The sequence below is a fragment of the Cornus florida genome, unplaced genomic scaffold (assembly GCF_030987335.1).
Source record: "Cornus florida cultivar Cherokee Brave unplaced genomic scaffold, ASM3098733v1 CherokeeBrave_3.0.0_Hap2_Chr11, whole genome shotgun sequence".
Lineage (NCBI taxonomy): Eukaryota > Viridiplantae > Streptophyta > Magnoliopsida > Cornales > Cornaceae > Cornus > Cornus florida.
The window spans coordinates 34299086-34304748 of NW_026775581.1; the positions used below are offsets into that span (position 1 = coordinate 34299086).

Genomic DNA, 5663 nt, shown 5'->3' on the forward strand with positions numbered 1-5663 from the left:
ATGGATCAGAATCCTCACTTAGATTCTCAAAAAGAGAACTACAAAAAGCGCTCAGCAATTTCAGCTTCAATCAACTGGGGAAATAATCATCACTTCCTATCTCTATCATATCATATAATTTGATTCTCAGACAACAAAACAACATGAAGAAGAATTGAAGTTTTATATATATATATACATATATGAATTTCTCCAACTTTGCAAACCCATCTTCTTGGGCTTGTCGATAACTGGCTCCTTCAGCGACGGCTTGGCCATGAAGTCGACCTTGAAGGCGAGGGAGGATTGCATCGACGATGGTGGTCTAGCAGCGTTTATTTCCACTACCGATTATCAATGGCACAGAAGAACAAGTAAAGTGATTTGAGAGAGAAGAAAAATGGAGGTTTCTCAAGGAAAGAAGCCTAGTTCTGATCCACCTTCATCTGGGTTTGGTGAGATTTTCAGATTTACAAATGGATTGGACTATGTTTTGATTGCATGGTAAGGAAGATGAATATTCTCTTTTCCTTAGGGGTATGAGAAAAGCGTACCCCCAGAAGGGGAGATTTCTTGCATATGTGTTTCTTCTTTGCATATAGTTTTCAGAGGAATCGTAGGCCAGACAGAACAGCGCATCTCTTGAAATTCTTTTCCATGATGAGTTGTTTATGGATCTATATCTCTTGCTTCTTTTGCCTGACACCGAGCTGTGGCAAATCCAAACCCCCTCGCTGATCTAAGTTTCCGATCTACATGTTAAGAATCCTAATCTTTCACTACCGAATGCGAACTTCATTTGCCTTAAACCAATCTTCCACCTTGAGAAAAATTAGGAATTTCGTATAGTAAACGTCTTCTTTACATTCTGGATCCATGGTTGTTCTTTACCTCTGGCAGATGTGGTTGGGGAGAGGCGGCGACGATGGATGTGGTTCGGGAGAGGTGGCGACGGCTAATCAAGATGGTGGGCTGATGTAGGTGGGGGTGGGGGCGGTGGCGGAGGTGGAGGAAAGAGGCGGTGAGATTATGGAAGTGGAGAGAGGTGGTGGATGTTACAGTGGAAAGAGGGTGAAAGTTACAGTGGTGCTGGACCGTAGATGGGAGGCGACGGTGCTGGACCGTAGATGGGTGGCGATGGTGTCCGCCGCTGTTCTTCCCCGCCGATGATTTTCTGTTGGACTTGGTTATATATATATATAAATATATTTATTTATATATGATGGTGCGGATGTAATAGTGTATATATATAAGGGCAAATTTGACTTTTCATGAGTTTTGATATTTTATTATAGAAAAGAATTAAATATTAAAAGGCAATCTCGTCTTTTCCATCGTTTTAAGGGCTTGTTTGGATCAAAATTCTCACAGGGGGTGTCTTTGTCCAAAAAAGGGCTAAGTTGTATATGACTGTCAATATGTCAAACCTCAGGGGGTGTCATTGTAATTAACCCTTGTATTAAATATGTTGTGACATAACCCTCTAAAATGAATAAAATTCCATAAATGAGAGACAAATCAAATCATTGGCCTTGTTTTAGAGATTTTTGTTTCTTCACCAGTACCTCACCCATGTCTTGAATATCCCGTCTTATCCTTATTTTACAGAATTTGATTTCTGGTAACCAGTTGTTGGTACAAGAATTTCCAAAAACATATTCTTGTTACTTGTCTTTATGCTATATTTGGTTGGACAAGAGGGATGGATGAAAAAGGAATAAAAAGAATTTTTCGTGTTTGGTTGTAGGGAAGGGAAAAGAGCAAGGAAAGATGCTTCATCATCTCTTGCTTTGTATTTTTCTATCCTCCCAAAATTGGGGGAAGATGAGAAAGAAAGAATGAATAATTACCATATATATGTTATTTCTATTTTTAACCTTCCCAAAAATTTGAAATGAATATGTAGTTTTTATAATTTTATATAATGAGGCTATATTCATAAAAAGAATATAGGGTTAATTTCACTGACACCCCATAGATTTGACTAAATATCATATTGAAACATTTTTTGAAAGTTACTATCATCTAATTTTACTTCTCCATCCTGTAAATCGTGTTAAAAAAGTGCGAAAAGACAATTTTTTTCCTAATTTTTTTAATACATTTTATTCCAAAATATCATAAAACTAAATGGACCAAAATGCCCTGCTAATATCTTTAACAAGCTACTATGCCCTTTCTCTTTCTTGATGTTACGACTCTGAAGAAACCAAAGAACAAGTTCATAGTGGAGGGGCAAGTGGTGGTGGAGGATGATAAGCGCTGAAAAGTGCGCATTTAAACCCCTTAAGCTTGAACGTTCTATGACCTTATTCTATCTTATTTTCCCGTTTTAGTCTAATTTCATGATATTTCCCTTTTCAGTCACTTATCTCCAAAATAAGTCAATTCGGCTAAATTAGAGCATAAAATAAGCAATCTTAAGCTTAGTGGAAGAAAAGAAGTAAAGTGGTGAAAAGAAGCAAAGTGATGAAAAGAAGCCTTCTTTGATCGATCGAAACAAGCTCCGATCAATCACACAGTGATCGTTCCAACCATGCCAAGATAGATCGAGCCTTTTGTCCCTATCTTCAAGAAATTTCCTTCTTCAATCGATCCAACATTCATTTCGATTGATCAGACGTTTTGATTTTATCATCACCTACTGTGATACCCCTCGATTCTAGAGCCAAGGGTGATCAAGTCCGAGCATAGATCCGAGGGATACCAAATAATTAAGTATGTAAATGAACACAGAATACAAAATAATAATAAAAAATAAATATATAGGCTGAAAGAATTCTAAATAATAATCCTTAAAAATTATAAAATCCAATACTACCAAAACCTCCAAATATTATTACAACTCGGGAATCCACCTAGTGGGCCCCTAATAATATCCCAGCTAGAAAGTAAATAACTGAACTAAAAAGGAAACCAAAACTAAACATAAATAGCAGGCCTATGTAGTCGGAAGAATGAGTGACTGTCTTTACTCAGCACAAACAAGCTCTAAGACTAGAACCGTCCAATACCTGAAAAATAATAGTGGGTCAGGCCCACGAGCAAGTTCTACTCTATTACAATCCTTACAGAGACCCGATACGCAGATACATCCTAAATAACTCAACAATAACTAAAATAGTCCATATAGGTAAAAATACACACTATAGGATGCTCACTAGCCCATAAGTCTGTCTTAGCCTGAGAAGAAGGTAACATGCAAATCGCACATAACATGGCCATGAATACCTAGACCTACCAGGGGACCAGGTATCTACTGTGTCCAGTTATCCATCCTAAGCGATATACGCACCCTAATCATGATCCTGAGACTCAAGCTCATATCATGATACCATAATTAAATATATATATATATATATATATATAAATCCATCCAAACCAAGGTATGTCATTTAATTGTTTGTTGACCTGACACAAAGTATAAGTAGGACTTAACTTTTATAGTTAATCCATTCCTTATTCCAGAATAGGTAGGGCTTAGTGTTTTGAACTAATCCATCCTTAATATGCCACCGTCCCATGCCGGTGCATATAATCTACCAAACAGTCCAAATAATTGATGCAGTAAATAATAAATTAAAACATCAATTAATCCAATCTAAGCATAATAATTTTCAGATAATCAACTACGCATAATACACTGCTGAAACATGATTAACATTATTAAATCATGTAAAGAAACAAAATTGCTAAATACCAGTAAGCAATTAAATCAATTATTCAATACTCAACATGCAGGTTTACTATTTAACTTCATATTGTTTCATTCCTGAGCATATTAATGTACTCATGCTTCCCAAAAGTTCTATATGTTCATAGCAACTATTTAAACCATTTAAAGCAACTTAAACAACTTAGGAATACTCCAAATAGCTAAACAGAACCTAACCACGGACAAAAAAAACAATTTCTGCAAGTTCTAGCGCGTGAGCAAGCTCCCAAACTTTGAGAGCCAACTTTGCCCTCTTGGGAGCCTGCTCCCCACAAGTTGGAGCCGGCTTTGTAGTGCTGGGAGCCGGCTCCCCCCAAGTGGGAGCCGGCTTTGTCCATGAGGGAGCCGGCTCCCTCCATTAGAGAGCCGGCTCTCTCTCCCTAAGAGCCGTATATTGATTTCGTTCATCTTCTTCGCCTCTGGCGATCTTCAGAACCCTCTGTATTGTTTTATTACGATTTCTAGGGTTCGATCTATGTCCCAAAGGTTCTAGAAACTCATAGAAATATAATACGCATTGCTAACAAGAATTTAAAACATAATCTGTAACAATTTATGTAATAAAACAATTTCAATTAATCAATACATAATATAGTTTAAAGTCTGAATTAACATGCATAAACTATCCATTTTAAAGTCTAATTAAGTCATGGAGACTATCTAGGCATGCACAGAACACAGGTCTAAGTGAAGGAGTTAGAATATGAACTTGCATTTGATTTCAGTTTTGAAACCTTAACCCCCTTCACTGACAAATCCGACGACCTTGGTTGTTTTCACAGACCCTCTGTTGCTCCTGGTTCAACCCACGAGCAAGCTTCAACCCTTGTTCCTAGCCAAACCCTAATTCTTCCTCTCAGTTCTCTCTCAAACCTCTCTATTCTTCCTCTCTACCCCCACTATTCGTCAATAGGGTTCTCAAACCCTTTGTAGACACATAACGATATATATATATATATATAGGCCTCTCTGAAAACCTAATTCTAATTCCAAACTAACTATAAGTCGGCTAAATCCCATAACGTGAATACCTAAAAGAAAATAAAGCCTTATACCTATAACTATACATATAAAAACTAATGACAGGAATTTAAAACATTTAATCAAAACAAACAATCATTTAAATTGCCACATAAGCATATAATAATGAAAAATAATAATTCAATTAAATAATTAAACAATTAAAAATAAGCAAATAATCAATTAATCCAAAAAAAATGCAATAAAATAACTAATCAAAATACCGAGACTATCCTTTTAAAATTAGGGGTATTATATTCTTTCCCCCTAACAAAAGGAATTCCGTCCTCAGAATTTGCACTTACCTTCTTCCATTATTGCAGGAAACTGCAAGCGAATGGCATCCTCTCGTTTCCAAGTAGACTCAGCCTCATTATGGTGACTCCACTGGATACGCACTAAAGGTATAACCTTATTGCGAAGAATTTGATCCCGACGGTCTATAATACGACACGATGGCTCCATATATGTTGCATCAGGCTACAACTCAATCTCACCAACATCGATATGCTGATATTGATCTTCATCTCGTAGAAATTTCTGCAACATGGACACATGAAACACATTGTGTACACACTCCAAATGATCCCGAAGTGCTAACCGATATGCCACAACTCCAACTCGATCCGTAATCATGAATGGACCGACAAACCGTGGTGACAACTTCCCTTTCTCTCCAAAACACATTACTCCTTTCATAGAAGACACTTTGAGTAGAACTTGATCTCCAACCCGAAACTCCAATGCACGAGTACGACGATCGGTATAATTCATCTGCCCATTCTGGGCAGTACGCATGCGATCTCTAATAAAAGTAATCTTCTTAGAAGTATCCTTAATGAACTCAGAACTTAAAAACCTGCTCTCTCCAACCTCCATCCAATAAACAGGAGATCGACAAGGTCGACTGTATAATGCCTCAAACGGTACCATACTAATAGTCTTCTGG

General features: G+C 37.2%; 1 non-coding gene across 1 annotated transcript; it reads right to left on the reverse strand.

The window, feature by feature from the left end:
• LOC132287576 (small nucleolar RNA Z103) lies at positions 1–99 on the reverse strand. The gene has a single exon (XR_009473075.1). It is a non-coding gene; the product is annotated as a small nucleolar RNA Z103 (small nucleolar RNA).
• Positions 100–5663: the final 5564 nt, after the last annotated feature.